Genomic DNA, 17,869 nt, shown 5'->3' with positions numbered 1-17,869 from the left:
AATGACATGAAGCTACGCAAGCAGTCGCCTTGGTGAGCCTGTTGCAACACAAATGTAACATGAATGAAGAGAGATTTACAAGTGCGACACACACATTCAGCTCTTGTAACTGTATATACGTACAAATACACCCACAGACCACAGAAATAGAGAAGAAAGAGTTTAATAACTAATGGAGATTTACTGTTTTTGGGCAAAGATCTACATAACAGCTGTCATCTCCGCACCACAGACCAGTGGGATTGTCTTATACTGAGGAGTATTAGTCATCCATGGTGTATGGAAACCAGCAACATTCACATTCGACGTGTAACTTAGTAAAACATGACTTTAAGTTTAGCATATGACTACGTCCTGCTCTTCAGTGAGCAATCGCTTGTCTACTACATTGTGGTAGACAAGCACAGAGCAGTCCCATGCAGGTCTGGGTATACATGTTTCTGCACTGTTAGGTAAGACCTTACGGCATGACAGTGTGATGTACACAAAATAAATTGAAATTACTGCATGTGACTGAAAGCAGAGGGCTTTAATGAGAAACTCCACATTGCTACAGCCAAGCTCGTAGTTGGTAGGACTTATATACCATTTCCAAAATAACTTTGTTAAGTGTCGTGGTATCATATATCTGTTTCACAACACACAACTCTGTAAATTGTGGCTATGACACATGTCGAGGTTCTCCACGCGGTTCCATGGCGGTTCCCCGAGCGGTTCCTTGAGCGGTTCTCGTGGTGCTCACTCTCCAAGCAGCTGCACAGAATCAGGGCCAATCCGCTGCTGACTTGACTGTTCTGCTTCCAGAAGTCAACCAACCCAGGCAAATGGAGTTCAGCTTTTCCAGGGATCTCGGGCTCTTGGGATCAAACATCGTTGCTAACAGGCGGCCCCGGCAGGCAGGCAGCGGTCACCACAGCACCGGCCCCTGGGCCAGAGGGAAACACCCTCCCTGTGGCTTCCCTCTCCTGACAAATATTAAAGACCTGGCCTTCCCCTTTGGCCATTTCTGCTATCCTTTATTTACGTGCCATTTTGTGGTGATGTAAATAAAAAAAATCAATATAAAGTTGCACTCCATTATTTGTGTTTAATACTCAAGAATCTGTTGAAATCCAAAAATACAACCAAAACAGAAACACATTGAGGCATCAACATCTGGTGAGCCACTCTCAGTTGCTCACTTTTATTTATTTCTTCCTGTTATGCCTCCCAACTGTTAAAACATGAGAATGCATTTTTCTGAAAGTGTTTAACAGAATTACAGAGTTTTCCATCATCAGCCACAAGCACGTACTCTCTTGCTCCTTGTGTAGGTATCTGTTGCCTTGCTCCTCTCTTTTCCCTCCTTCTCTTTCGCTGACAGGGTTACAGGATTAGTAGCTGATTCTTCAAAGGCAGGGCCATATGCGCGCAGATTTACAACAAACACACAGGATAATTGCAGTGAGGTGGAAAGATTTACACTCCAACAAGCTGGAATCACAGGACACCTCGCTGACTGCTGTTAAATTTTCATAGTTACCTTTCGCCAGCTTGACAGAAACCCATATGTAGCACTTTATCCATTGTTCAAGTTAAGACTAATTTTCTCTCTGAATCATTATGTGACTCATAAAACATTTGCGTGTGGCAACTCCCTCCTTTTCTTCCTTCCCAAAGAAAAATATACTAATTTAGCCGTGGTGCACTTAGGTGCTGAAGTGTATAAAAGAGGTATTAAAAACAAATGCCTCATCATTGTTGGTTTAAGGGGGATATATTGAGCGTGGAGAAGGCATATGGGAGGGAGTGGTGTAATGGAGTTATGTGATGAGGTTCACTTGTGTCTCTTGTATTCTGTCACCAGGTGATGTTGCACTTTCTTCACTTCACCTTCAGCTTCCAGCAGCTTGGGTATAATAAAGACTTGTGTAAACAGTTGTGGCATGGAAAAGAAGGGCAAAGGGAGACAGAGGGAGAGAGGTGAGAAGAGAAAGGTGAGGAGAGTTCACAAAGAAGGTTGCCCCTGTGAGATTTTTTTAAGGATAGTAAGGGTGGGTGGGGGGGTGGGGGGGTCTTGACTGAAAAAAAAAGTTTGAAAGTCGAGCTCATTTTCTCCTCTTGCGGAAGAAGACATCTGGAGAGCAGGTGTTAGAGCCAGCTGTGGTGGGGGAGACAGTGAAAGAGCATAGGGAACTGCTCCCTCTACAGGTCATTCAGGAGCATTACAGCTCAGTGTTCCTGACTGGGGCAGGCCAAGACATGCCCAGGCAAGATTCACTCAATCCAAGGACTAATCACCCAGTGTTGGGTGACCTCAGTGATCATCAAAATCCCTTTTTACACAGAGATCCTGCTGTAGGATCGATACAAAGTCCCTTCTTTATGCCTCCTTTGCATTTTTACAGAGAACCAAACAATGGTGGCATCAGTCAGCCCCAGTGTGTAGTTCATTGCAGCTTTGTGGAATCAAAAGAGGCATGACAGATGTGGCATGTAACACACCAGCATCGGCCTCTAGTGTGACATAAAGCATATGTGTCTGCAGTGCTTTCTAAACAACAACAATGGCATTAATGTGTCAATAACCATCCCTATTATATGGCAGTTGATCTCATCTTTTGCTCGGAGGGTAAGGAGTTCCTAAATCTCATTGCTTTCCAAATTTGCGGACATTTACATTCACTGTTCTTCTTCTTAATTAACCGCTAACTGCTAACAGCTCCTTTTTAAATCTCCTGTGGTGGGTCATGCACACATCACATCCATACCACCCATGATCCTGTCCTGCAGGCTGTCCTGTTTATTCAGACAATGATTTGGCAATGTTACTACCTCCCTCTGTACCCCCTTTCAGAAGTCATACCTTATACACAGAACAGCAAGGTGACATAACAAGGCAATATTCCCACTCTGAATTGGTGGGAATTTGTAAAAGTGTATAAGGGGGCTGCAGATCTGAAAGATCATGGAGCACAACCATAGAATCCTGAACAGTTTAGCAGAATTAAAGCATGATGTCTTGGCAGCCTGGGGTGTAACACCAGTGTGGCAGCAGTGAAACTGTGATTACACAAAATCTGTATGTTTTAGCTTAAGACACTGTTGATGCCAGAACTGGCTGTCTCAGTAAGTGATGTAATGTCAGTGTTATACATCCCACCAGAGGGAAAATGAACATAAAATAGAGTGCAATGTTGTAAAAAACAATGGAGCATTTTTATGGCTTCATGAAAAATAGCTGAATGTTACGGGCATGTGGTCTCCACACACTCCACAATTGAGTTGATGTACATTTAATGCCACTGGAAAATGGAATGAACCATGTTTGGTGCTAGACAAAGTCCTTTTTCCCTCCCCTTCCCATTTCCCCCATTCTGTTCCCTTCATCACGAACATGCCTCGTTGCCGTGGCAGCAATGCTGAGGCCCAAGAAATTCACATTAAAGTCATGGTGAAAAACTATCTCAGCATGACACAGCGTGTCCTAAGAACAAATACCTGGGTTGATGATTTATTCTATTATTATACCTTTCCATCCTTATGTGTGTGTGTGTGTGTGTGTGTGTGTGTATATGTGTGTGTTCTCCTGTATAAGTCCAATAGACATATCTTACAGTACTTGAATGAAAAAAAAAGTATAGAACAAATACACTTGTAATAAAAACAGATATATGTGCATACAGCTGTATGTATTGTATGTATTACAGAATTTAGAATAGAGTAATGAAGCTGGTGCAAAACACTGTGCAAAAAGGGAAACATATTTACAATGTATTTTGTTGCTACCATATTTTCAAGACATAATTTCCGTAGCACAAAATTTATCGAGGCTATGTTGTTGTTGAGGCCATTGAACACACCAGTATTACAGTGGCAATAAATCATCTGACAAATCTGTACTCCGAGTGACCCCTCAGTACTTAGAAGACATTTTGAGACCTTCAAAATAAACCCTGAAAATGTATATTTCCCAAAATCACGATAGACAGTACCATAAAGAATAAAGATGTTCTTTCATTTTTTAACAATTCCAGCCTTTTATTTATTTTTATATCTTAAATCATGAACTGCACAAAGAGCTTATTTTTACCTCATCAGCCCCTGCTGACCCTGAGCCCCTGTGTTGTTCATGAAGAAAAGATGGATGGTACCAAGGGACACCCCTGCTGTGTGCCAAAGCCTGCCACCTAGTAAAGGAAACTCTACAAAGAAAGTGTCAATCTGTATTTAATAACCCAAGTAAATCACTATGCTGAGGATGCCAAAGCTAAAATGTCACTTTAAATAGTTTCAAGGGAAACAAGGAATGAGTGTTTTGTCTTATGCAGCCATACTACAATAAAATGAGCTGATGAGAAAAGTTAGCAGCTAAATTGAGGCATTAAATAAAACAAGATGTGCCCTGGGCCCCGTTAGGCATTGATCAAGTATGATTAAAGTCAGTTGGTCTTTTGAACTTTGAAGTTCAACCATTAGTTAAAAAAGAAACATTTAATTAAACTGTCACATTCAAACATTCAAACGTTCCTGTTTCCTTGGCGGTTATGCATGTGCATGTGTGGGCCCCCAGACAAAACAGCCAAATTCAATCATCCAATTATTCCATTTGATAAGTGGTTTGTGATGGTGGTTTCGGTCAAGACCCAGCAGCCAAACATTTAGCCTTTTGTTTTGTTGGTGTCTGAATATGGATATTTACAGAGTGCAAAGCAGAAAACAATTTTGCGGAAGATAGAGAATGTCTTGCTTTTTATGGTTACTGACCACAGTATTCATTCAGCTGTTAAAGAAAATCCTCAACTTACAAAGGAAAGACGGCGCCAACTGAAACATTGCAGATTTAAGCTGTAATGGTCATATAAGACTGCACATACAGAAAAAAATGAAGACGTGTGGTTATCCTTCATGTGTTATGATCAGTAACCTACAAGCCCAGTGTCCTAACAAAAAAACGAAGCCTGACTTTTTTTTTTTTTTTTTTTTTTTACTGTACATCACAGAGATAATCTCCAGATGAAGATGTCTTAGCAGTAATTATATTTAATCCATTCTTCAGTATGTGTGGGTAATAACCCTGAAAGTTTTTACAGCTCATTAAATACTGACAGTCAAGATGTTATGACAATGTGCAGCGTGTGTGCGTCTATACACACTTATATCACAAGCACGAGTAAAAACATATATATTCTAAATTTTACAAATCATGTATGCCCTAATGTGTGTGCGTGTGTGTGTGCCTCTGTACGTGGGTTTGTGTACGCGAATTAGTGTGTTTGCACATTCCTGGCCCTCTGAAACCATGTTTAATAAGCTTTACTTTGACGTGCCCTCAAGATGAACTTGCAAATCAGCATCGTTTGACTTCTTAGCTTTTGACATGGCTGCCAGTCAGCATCAGTGGTTGGATGAAACCAGAGCTGCTGCCCTCAGAGGATCTTCTCTCACCCTTTCTCTTTCTCTCGCCCTCCCTCTTCCCTCTTTACTGCTCTGTCTCGTTCTTTCTGTTCCTCTCTCGGAAGTTCTCCGCTCTGACCAGGTAAATCTGTTTCATATGACTTTTCAAAAGGGGCCCACTGCAAAGGTTAATACCAAAGGTGGAACACCACGCTTGAAGAAAATTCATCTATACCTTCTGCAAGTATCTGATCTAGGACTAATCAAAAACAACACGACAATGTATGAACACGCAATCTAAATCTAAAACAGAGTATCCATTTATGCATTTTACTACCACTGTACTTGACTCACTAATACAAGCTAAATTATTTTTTGTTGTCAGTATTTTATAACATAATACTGAAGTACTGCACTTTTGGAAATAGTCTACGCTATTTTTTAGATGAGAAGATCAATACAACAACCATGTCTGTATTACAGATGTAAGCTACAGCCAGCCCTGGTTAGCTTAGATTAGCATATAGACTGTAAACAGCTAGGCTGCCTTTGTACAAAAGAAAACGTACACTCGGTTTGGTCAAGGCTGCCAACTTTTCAACTGAGTTTGAACTGAGATAGTCAAATAACTTTTACATGGTCATAGTCAATGCCATCCTGAAATTAGCAAATTTATATAGAATTTTTTATTTATTTACTTATTATGTCAGTTCAAATATGAGGACATCCTGGATGATATGAATGTAAACTGAGCTGACTTTACCTTTAATTTTCTCCCAACGTGTAAAATAACATTAAATTTGACATGGTCAATGTATCATTGTGAGCATGAATCCATTGAAAAATTCTGCAAACCCCAGAAGAAAAACATGTATTTATTAATTTATAAGTTAAAAAGTGAGGACATTTAGTGTGTTACAACATCATTTGAGCTGACTTTCCCTGTACAGTAATATACAGTGAAAATAATACAAATTTAATATAGTCATAGACAGGAACATTCTGAGCTGAAATCCATTGGAGTTCTTAGGAAACCTCTTATGGAAACTTTTTTGTGGGATATATATACATTTATACATTATTTGGTATATAAAATGTGAAATTATTTCTAAAATGCAAGTCTGTCTTCGTCCTTTTTGGCTGCTCCAAGTACTGGTATTGTAGCAGCATGAATGGATGTGCATCAAAATCCAAGCGGCAATTTGCTTGACCAGATTTTTGCAAATGATGGCTCTCTTGACTGCAGAGTTTTATGGTGCTGCTCTTGTGCCCTGCTGCTCTGTCTTGTCTGTCCATGCATAGAGAGCCCGGGCAGATGTTATCGGTAAATTTGCTTTTCATGAGAAAGCTTTTGTGAGAGTATGTGAAAAGTGCGTGAGTCTCACTCAAGTGATACATGTGTTCATTAGTTAGATTCAGAGGTGCTGGTAGGCAGATTTTGTCAGACAGAGCCAATCTAGCTGTTGTCTCAAGTCTTTGTACAAAGCTAAGATAACTGTCAGCTGCCTATAGCTTCCTATTGTAACACACAGACACTAGAGTGGTATCAATATTTTTATCTAGGTCTCAGCCAGAAAGTGAATAAGTGTGTTTAGCAAATGATCAATGGTCTTTGGACTCGTTGGTGATACTGAAGGTGATGTATTTACTCAACATGTGTTTTGGGACTATTTGTATTTGGTTGAGCATACTGTCTGCACATGTATGAATACGTTTGCAGGAGCACACATGTGTGGGTGTGTCACTGAATCTGTTATGCAGTATTGTTGGTGTAGCATATCTTAATTATCTCAAAATGTCTAACCTGTATACATTGAGCGGTTCAAGCAGACCTCATAATCCAAACTTGTAACAGATTAGTTTGGATTCTCTGTCTTCCGAGCTTTGATTTTCCCCAGCCACAATTTGGCAATGGGAGATGATAGCTGGTTGTTGCCAAGTTACAAAAGGTGAAAGGTTAAGGAATGCCTCTCCCTGTGATGGTGTTTTCAGAGTAGGCCAGTAAAAGTACCGCTCGCTCCTGGATACTTAGAGCATGCTTGTCTTAGCAAGGAATCAAACAATGATGATTTGGCTCTGTCTCCTGTTTGACTCTTGTCTCTCAGTCTGTGTCTTCTCTCTCACTCTCGGTTTTATCTCAGTGCTCTCTAACTTGTCTCTGCTTCTTCATCCCTGGTTTGTCTCTGTCTCCCTCTGGCTTTATCTCTGTGTCTCTTTCTTCATTTTCTCCTTGTAATTCTTTCAGCCCAGACACACCAAAAGGACATCAAAGAACTAATGGTGTTGAAGGCTAACTGTTGGATCGTCTATGTCTTAACCATTGAAAACAATGCAGAGACAACAGCCAATGGCCAACTTACACATGAGTTCTGTGCCTGTATGAGAGGAAATAATTCCATAGCAGCAGGCGGCGGTAGTCTGTATTTGTCATTCATAAACGGAAACCAACCGTGACTACTTAGGAGCTCAATGGCCAAAAACATAATCTTAGCATTTATAACATGTTTCTTGATCTCACTTCCTCTTGACTTTAGTTGTTTGTTTGCTTTTTTCACTTCCATTTCTCTTCATGCGCATTGAGCTGAACTGCCAGTCAGAGTCATTTCTCTCACTGACTGGCTTTGCTGGGTCCAACGACAATGCGTCATCCTGAAATGACCAAAAAACAGTCGACAAGGGCTGACTATTGTCAATGGCACCAATTGGCCCACACCACAAAAACAAGGGTAGGGTAACAAGCACTCAGTGATGACCCAACATTGACCAATGGTGGACCATCAGCTTGGTGTGTCAGGGCCTCTTTTTTTCTGCCCTCTTAACCTCCTCACATTTTACTGGTTGGATTGCTGCTGTATGCTTTAACAGATTGTTCTGTCTAAAATAGTCTACTACTGCATGAGAGCCAACAAAATATCACTAGTCCAAGAACATGCATGCACAGACACACACATACTCAAGCAGGCACACAGCAAGGTCAGTCATACTTACTAAACATTCTAATTCAAACATAATCAGAGAGATGAAGAAGATCTGACAAGGTCTGAAGTTCTCACAGATGTTCTCACAGATATTTTTATAAAGGGCAAGCTCACAAAAAAACCTGAGACTGACAACCAAACCTATAACATCCAAGGTCCAAGGTCCATGAACCAAAAATGATCTTTGGCAGCTTTTCTCTCACCAGAAAATGACATTTTAGTCTATACTTGGTGTCAGGTATCATCCGCATTTCACTGATCAAGTAGTTATCCCACTGCTCATCTCTGTCTCGCACAACCTCCTTCTCCTTCTGTCACTCCCTTCCTCTATCCATCTCTCTTACCCACACACACAGAGACCCAAGGTCATTATGGAGGGCCGCTGAGCCAAAGTTGATCAGAGAACACAGGGAAACATAACCCAAAAAATGCAAGAAGCATGATAAGTAGCCTTTTACATGGTCTGATATTATCATATTCATGCCTCATTCATAACAGACAAGCTGATCAAAAAAACCTCGACTTGTTCCCAAAGGTCATCTTTGGGTTCACTGTAGGTCAACCCAACCCATGAAAGCTGAGGGTCATGGGAAGCTGCAGCTCTTGGCTCGACTGGATAGGAACTTCACTGACAGGTTCTCTTGGAGGATGTTTGTAAAATGGCCGACCACTGATACCACAGCAAAGAGCAGCACTCGGTGACTGTGCCGTACATCCTGGGCCAAGGACATGGCGAGCACATCATGACCAATGATCTGAACCAGGGAGGAGGCACTGAGGAAGGAGTGGAAGAGTGTGGCCTTTACTCTGGGTTTGGAGTAGGAGAGGATGTGTGTGTGCATGTGTGTGAGGGAGAGCAAAGAGAGAGTATGTGCCTGTGTTTTAGTGGGTTGAATTGGTTTGATTACATTTGGAGATAGCAATCAGCTCCCTTCCACTCGCTGCTTTATTGTGTTTGATGTCCGATGAGCATCCAGACGGAGCAGCTCAACACGCATAGCCTGCTAATGTACACACGGACACACTCACACACACATGGCAGAGAGGAATCTCAGAGAGGGCACCATTTAACTTGCATTTTCTGAGTTAGGTCTTGTGTTTTATCCCTGCGGTGCCAACACTTTGTCTGTGGCGCTAGTGACACAGGTGAAAATGAAAAAAATAAAAAATAGCCGGACACCATCTGTTAGTTGTTTGTCTGTCTGTATCAGTCTTCTCATTTTTTGGTGGCAAGCGGTTTTATTTGTAAGTAAACACATTTGGAAATGCTCTGTCACTGTTTAGGGTGGGAAAGAAGTGTGTGAGTGTGTCTGTGAGTGATTGTGGCGGGGAGGTAGGCTACAGCTCACACACACACATGCAAATGTTTGACTCGATGCCGTGGAAACGGGGCGATGTTTGGTCCTGATAGTTTCTCTCTCTCTTTAATTGTGGGGAAATGGGTTTCAGATGTTACTGTGCGACTGATCACTTTGGGCCCCGCTCGGCCCCGTCATGTCCTCCCAAACCACATCAAGAAGCCTGGGGCTGATGTGGGACGATAGCAGCCCAGCGAGGGAGGCCCGCTGTGGGGCTAAAATGCTCCTCTGGGTGCCCTTGCAATAACAGGATCCACATTAGCAGTAGCCATATGATCTGTCTGCTAAGCTAGGCCGTGTTGCTGCCTACTGTGTGATATGCGATGCTACTGCACAAAAACAACAAATCAAGCGTGATTGGAGCACATGATTTCCGGCTGTAGTTTGGTGAACGTAGCTTGTGTCAGATGTCTTTGATATCTGATATGAGTAACTATTAATGTTAAAATGAATGCTGGTGTTAACGACTTGTTTGTACGCCTGCTACACAGAAGGGGTCATGGGTCAGGGCCATCCACAGAGCTGTATATCAGGAGCTTGCAGCCAGTTAGTGCCTTGAAAAGGGACTTTTAAGTAGGCCAAATACTACCACACAGCAGCTTTATGAGCTGAGATACTAGTGTTTACTTTTTCCTTCCCAGGTTTATATTTGTGCTGAAAACCAATTTAAAAAAACACACATAAAGCTACATCAAAGATTTTATGAATACAATCAAACTAATGAAAACTGTCCTCCACATATTTTCAGCACCTGCTGAAGAGATGGTAGATCACTGTGGGTGTAACAAACCCACATTCCAGTAATAGGGCCTTTTGGTTGCTTTGGTTTGTTTTCCTTGGATGACTCCTTACCCCTGGGTGAGGACTCTGGTAATTCACATGGGAGAATGTAGGGGTTGATGTCATGTGTTCCAGCATTAAGAGCGGGAGAAAGAGAAAGACACAAAGACGGAGGAAAGAGGGAAATGTGGGATGCAATGCTGCCCTCTGCTGTTGGCTAAGACAAGAATAATATTTGACTTTTGGACAGAAAAACAGTCTGTTTTTACAAAATAATGTGTGGCATTTAAGGGTCTTCCTCACATGTACAAAACCTATATGAAAACCAAATCTTGTGACAAACCTCCGCTGTGTTGTGGTGAGAAAAATGCATTTACTGAAGCACTGTACTCACAATTCTCAAGTATTTGCACTTTACTTGAGTAATTACTCTTCATTCTTCATTCTTCCGCTACTTATTAAAGTGTGTTTTCTGTGCTGATGTGATGGTGGGATGGAGAGAGAAAAAGGAGGAGGAGGATGTGGGGGGGGGGGGGGGGGGGGGAGTTAGATAGCCACCAGTTGATAGAAATGTATCAGCCAGCTGGCCAGCAGCCGCAGAACTATGGAGCTCTCCCTGATCTCTGGCTCAGAGAAAATACAACAGCCAGAGGCTAGAGGGGGGCTGAAAAGGGTCTATTTGCATTGCAGCTCACAGGGCAGTCGTGTTTTGTTGCCATTAGAATGAATATTACTAAAGAGTATTTTCTTTGACAGTGTACAACGGAAGAGCTAGTGATTTTTTTTTTTTTTTAAATTTGTGAGCTGGACTCGCACCTGCAATTTGCAGACGTTTTACTTTGTGTGGTGGTGAGCTCTTAATGACTGTTTGAAGTACAATAAAATCCAAGTGAATGGGATTTACTCAAATAAATATAATGCAGAACCCACCGTTTTATTTTGAGATTATAAATTCACAGAAAGCAGGTCAGATCACAGTGCCTCTGCCCTGTGGGCATGATAAGCCCACAGACAAAAACATAAAACATCTGTTACCCATATTTTGTGAACCTTCCAAGAGGAGCAATCCAGGGTTACTCTAAGAAGGTCATCATCACTTCAATCTCTGTCTCTTTCCAACCCCAGCTCTCTCCGTCCTCCTCCTGCTCTCTTTCAGTAGCTCCTATTGAGCATCAAAGCCTCGACACTCTGGTCCTATGGAGCAGGAATCTCCCGACTGTGTAAACAGCACTGCAGTCCCTCCCAACTGTGAGACAGATTGGATCTGAACCTGCGTGTGAACCTTAGCAGCTATACTGTCTTTAGCTAGAGGGAAATGAGGGTATGAGTGGAAAGGGTTCATCTTGTTTTAGGACGAAATTACCTAAAGCATAAATACAGCATGGATGAAGACTGACCACTTTTTGAGGCAAGGTGTGTGGCATCATCTCAAAATGTATATATGGGAGCAAAATACCATTCTCCACAGATGAGGGTGAAATATAAGACACATTTAAAACATATTTAAAAAAATAAACCCATGTGACAAAGTGTTGATGCATTTATATGTGCAAAGTAGTGAAGATAATTGGTAATGCAGATTTAAAGTGCTGGTGCATTTGTTTGCATATGTATCATCCCATGGTGTTGGAGGGGAGATGGTGGGTAGCAATTGGAGAGTATTCAAAGCTCTGATAGCTTGGTGGCAAAAAATAATGCACCATTGCAATTCACTATACAGCATTGTGGATGGATCATACTAGAAAAACTAACATATATATTTAAACATGTCTAAATCAATGGGAGGGGATCCCCGCCAGAAATATTGGAATTTAGACTGCTTCTGTGAAGACAATTAAAAGATTGTACCACTTGTAGTTGTTGTTATTTTCAATCATTCTTTTCAGTAAAATAATCTTTTGTGTCGTCTTTGTCTGGAGAACTAAGTGTGACATGGTCTGCCAGACAGAGACGAGAGGATGAGAGGGGAAGGGGAGGAGAGGGTTTATTTTGGAAGAACAAAGAGGGGCTGGTGGGACTAGACAGCGTGCCAACAAAGGCAGGGGTTGATGATGAGCAAAAAGAGAGTGTGTGCGTGAGCGGGCAACAAAGGGAGTGTGTATGTGTATGTGTGAGTGGGCAACAGAAAGGGAGTGTGGATGTGTGTCTGTCATGGTACTATCTTAGGCACTTTCATGAAGTGTGGGTTTTGTCTAGTGAGGACTTGGCACAGAGGATCAACCCCACCTATGTATGTACATGCAGACACTTAAGTGCACAGGTGCGCACACGCACACATACAAACACGCACCACAAATATTAATACACACACTCACAAGGCTGATTATCCTGCTAAAAAAAAAGAACATATTGCTTAACATCCGGACAAGGGCGCAGCCTGGTGGGTATGAAGAGTAATGTCATCCCAGCTGCATGGATCAGAACATCTGCACTTCATGAACTCTAGGGCTAACGTGAATGTCCACTAAATGGGTTTCCATCAAAACTGTTCTTTTTTCTACCTTGTATGACAGTATTTGTGGCATTTAATGTGTCTCATTTGGCACCTTACAATTGTACATAAGTTAAAACACATTTTCCATCAATTCACCTTGAGAGTTGCACAGCTTTGGAAACTTTGGATCTCACCTTGAATTTAAAGTACTGTGGGTTTGCCACAACATGGGTTTGTCGAGATGGAACCACTAGAGTGTCTGTCAGAGTTTGTTATAATACATAATCACCATGAAGCAACTCTCACATGCTGTATTTTGTCCAAGGAACAGAACAGGACATTCAATTGCCTCGGGCTGGCCTTGGGCTTAATTCTGTGATATTTCGGGAACAGTCTCTCTGATTGAAAAACACTTAAAAATGTCTCAGTAAATGGGAACTCCTGTTGTGCACTAATAAGAACATTGTGTATTGGTACCAGAAACAAACCTATTTTATTATACAATCCTACTAGTATGTGATGTTATTGTAATATTAGCTCAAACGATCATTAAAGACTTCATTGCCAGCGAAACACTGTACAGTAAATATTGTTGTATTTTGAAATTACATCCAGATGAGCAGGTCTGTTTGATTGTGTGTGTGTGTGTGTGTGTGTGTCCATGTTTGTGCATGAGCGGGAGATGGAGACTATGTCTGTGCTCGTCCCCATCCGCCTTTTGGCTGCACCAGATAAGAGCATCAAAGCGTCTGAATGCTTATCATCCCCTTGTTCTAATTATAGCAGTGAGCCACAACAGTACAGGACAGAACTGCAGGCTGGTTTTGTGTGAGAGGACAAACCTACATCCACCCATAACTGCATGTGTGTGTGTGTGTGTGTGTGTGTGAGAGAGAGAGAGAGAGAGAGAGAGAGAGAGAGAGAGAGAGAGAGGAAGATCGTAGCCTTTGATCAGCTGGTTGTGTCTGATTGAATTGGTGCTGCATTAAAGCCTTGTTTTGATATCGCTGTTTATGTCTTTTGTTACAGGATTCAATAGGAAGCAGCAGGTGGGGTTGTTTAACACCAGATGCTGCTTTTGTGTTGTTACATGTTACATGTGCCTGAACAGGGTGGCCACATTAGCTTTGTCATCTCCTGCTTCAAAGCTGGTGGCCATCATTTGTTTTAACTGACTACTTGTTAATATATCCAGTTGTGCACTAAAGGACAGATATCTGAAATTGGGATATGTCTTCAATTTAACTACGTAAAAATGAAAACATATATAAGAGAAAAAAAAATGAAGCATCTATGTAGCATGTAATATTGCTGTACTATATATTCATGTTATATTTTTGTGAGATCATCATATGTTTCATCTATTAAATCTGCAAAGTAACTTGCAACTATAGCTGATGACAGTAGTGGAGTTGAAGTTGCAGTAATGCCCTGTTAGCATAGTGGAGGAGAAGCATAAAGTTGCAGAGAATAGTAGTTCTCAGGTATGGTAGCCAAGAACTGCTGTGCTTGTGATTATTATTATTTTAATGGTGTTATCTTGAGACTACGAGTCAATCATTTTGTTGTCTTGAGATAACGAGATAATCAACCTGTTATCGCGAGACAAGAAAAGGTTGTTTTATTTTGTTATCTCAAGATAACGAAATAATCACAGAAAGGTCATATCCACTAATTTGGCTACTTTTGATGTTTATCAGAGACCAGAAGTGCCAGCATGCAGAGATAGGGCCTTGACAAGTGTAGTAACTGATTTAAGCTGAACATGTCAGATCAAGGAGTAGCCATTATTAATCAAGGCATCCGACTGTACTTCAATCAACATCTAACATAGGCGGAATTACACTTCGTCTTTCTAGAGAAAACATTCAGATTATTTAAGGAGAAGATTAGCCTGACTGCAACTAATCAAATGAACCAGACACCCATTTTGGAGTTCTCCATAATTATCCCATGATTTTGAGGTAACAAGTTGTTATCTTGCGATAAATTATGTCATTATCTCAAGAAGTCTGCCTTTAGTTTTCCCAAGTATTGACATCAGTTAACCCATTATCAAGAAAAAACAAGCTTTGTCATCTTAGGAAAACAAAACGATCTTGTGATCTCAAGACAACAGCATTAAAACAACCAAACAAAAAATTACAAGTACAACCGTTCTTGGCTTCCGTACTCAGGTACAAAAACCCATTATTAACATTTGTACCCAACTACAGTACTGCAGTCAATGTAGTTACTCTCCATCACTGTGCTTCTGTCAATTCTGTGACATTTTTTAATGGCAGCAGATTTGAATCACAGTCATACAACCCAGCATCACAGGGGGGAAGTAAACATGCACAAATGTATCTTCTCAATTCTAAGTGTATTTTAGTGTAAGCAGCTTGACGCAACTGTAAATTTGCATATTTCTCAATGAGCGGACGACTCTTCTTGATATATGAACTGCTCCATTCAGTGGTGTTAACAATGTTGCTTTGTCATGGATGTGAAAAATGTGAATATCTGGTAATGGTGTGTGTGTGTGTGTGCGTGTGTGTGTGTGCGCGTGTGTGTGTGCGCGCAAAAAATATGAGCAACTCCATGGCCATGCAGCTGCAGAAGAGGGGAGGAGAGGCAGCTCTTTTCCAAGTCTGTGACATTTCACAGTGGCCCACCTGTTTGTGTGTATGAGTGTGTGTGTGTGTGTGGGTGTGTGTGGGTGTGTGTGTGTGTGTGTGTGTGTGTGTCTCTGTCTTTCTGTCTCTGTGTGTCTCAGTTTGTATGATCCCACCTGCCCCTCTCTCACTCTGCCCCTCTCTCGATTGCATTTTGTCTCCACCTGCCTGTGTCAGCCATGCTAATCCCTCCCACCGGCCTTGACAGACACGTCTGTGATAAGACACGACACCCAATCCCTTTAGAGCCGTTTGATCTGCATAGCACACACACACACACACACACACACACACACACACACAGAGGCAGATTCTCTTCTAAATGCAGACCAAAACAGTCATGAAAGATTGTTTATTATGTATTCAACTTAGAGCTTTTTAAAACAAAAACTTTTGATTTCAGCCATCTTTCATAAGAAGATGAGGGTTGATGTGTGTCAACTGAAGTAATCAAGCTTTTCTTATCAATTATCATTTATATTTGTGAAACTATATGTATGCTTTGCTTATATGCAATATGCTTACAGGGCTGTAAACATCCTCTCAATATATAAATTACAGTAAAAGGCTATTGTATTCATCTTGTTAAGGGGTTTCATTACTGAAATAGCACTATGGATGAATTGACAGTTATGCTTCTTATGCAATAGGAATATATTTTACTCTTACAATGTTATAGGTATGTGAACAAAAACTTCTGTTGGTTAATTTCACCATGTGCCCCTTGTCGGTGAAGTTTGTGTTGAAACTTGTGTTGTGTTCTGAGTTCTTTTTCTCTTAACATCCTCACAATTTTTTGCAACTGTTATTATGTTAATTAGCATATAGCTTTGATGTTCATTAAATGTTACCATTACCACTTCACTATTTTTCATGGGCGTGTCTTTGTTGTATATCACAACCATGTTCACAACAATAAAACCACCAAGGATTTAAAGCTGTATCTTTTCCCCGTTCACTCCCACTGTCCTGCTGGCACACCCCGAGCTAGTTGACGGGAGAATTCTGTCACTAAAGCTAATATTAGTCAGAGGTCTCAGAAACCTTCACTCCCCCTCTCCTCAGTCACTCTGCCTGATATGTCATCCCACAGTTTCACTAGAACTAATTAAATGTTAGGATGAGGTGGTGAAGACTCCTGCTGACAGGAAATGTCATCAACAAGCCTGACAAATATTTCCACTCACATTCTGGGTTGATGTGTAGCTGGATGTGACTGCCCTCCAGTGGTCAACTTGTGGCATGTCCATCCCAAACTTCAAGATTAGGAGCATACAGTCCATGTTTGGGGAGTGTTTCAGAATTGTTGGCTGTTTGAAAAGACATGTCTCTGCTTCCAGTACTTCTGAAATAGTCTGCTTTACAGGCTTTAATTTGACTGCAAGTACTGAATGCATTCAAAGAAAAATGTTTTAATCAAACATTCATCAACCACCTTTGAAAATATTGAGGTCCTTTACACCTTCTACAGCTTTCACAAACACTTAGAGTGCAAGTGTGGTGGACAAAAAGTGTTGCCTTCTTAACAGATGTGGCATTTGTTTTTCGGAAAGTAAAATAAATGGATAAATTAATAAATGGGACCTTTGCATCACTTTAATTTCTAACTGTTTTTGAGGATCCAAAATGGAAGCTTCAAAAAAATATGAAACGAAATTTCTTAAGCCTATCAATCTGGTATTATGGGTACCCTAGTGCCCTGAATAAACTATAATAACACCCTTTGGTCCAAAAGGTCTTTACATAACTAGATAACAAGACAGACAACTTGAATGAAGATTTCAAAGTCAGTTAGGAGCCACAACATTTTGTGACACACTGACAGCGAGTGCAGTGATTAAGAATGAATGTATTGTGACCAGATCAGGTAAAAAAACGCCTGGAGAATTGAATATGGCTAATACAGAAGACCATAGAAGTTGTTGCAGTTGCTACACTTGCACTCAAACACCACCAGGAGGCAAACTTGCCACAGGAAATGGAGAGACAGAACTTTCTGAACGTTCTCCCTGTAAGTACATCCTTACATAATACAGAATATGCACACAGCAGCTGAAATTTTTGATGATGTTTTGCTTTTTTTTCCCTGTCAGCTCGGTCAGCAGAAGACTTTGATAACCAAGTCTATGTGAGCAAAGATGTTGAGTTTGATACTGATGGAATATGAATAAATCAACCCAGATTAGACACACATGAGGATGGAAAAGTATAAGGATGGCGCAGTGGGTTAGAGAGGAGAAGATGAAAACAAGGCAAGTGTTGCAACTGATAACTTTAAAATATGCA

Source organism: Epinephelus lanceolatus, chromosome 14 (genome assembly GCF_041903045.1).
Source record: "Epinephelus lanceolatus isolate andai-2023 chromosome 14, ASM4190304v1, whole genome shotgun sequence".
Taxonomy (NCBI): domain Eukaryota; kingdom Metazoa; phylum Chordata; class Actinopteri; order Perciformes; family Serranidae; genus Epinephelus; species Epinephelus lanceolatus.
The sequence above is the reverse complement of the archived record's forward strand: the minus strand, read 5'-3'. Positions refer to the sequence as shown.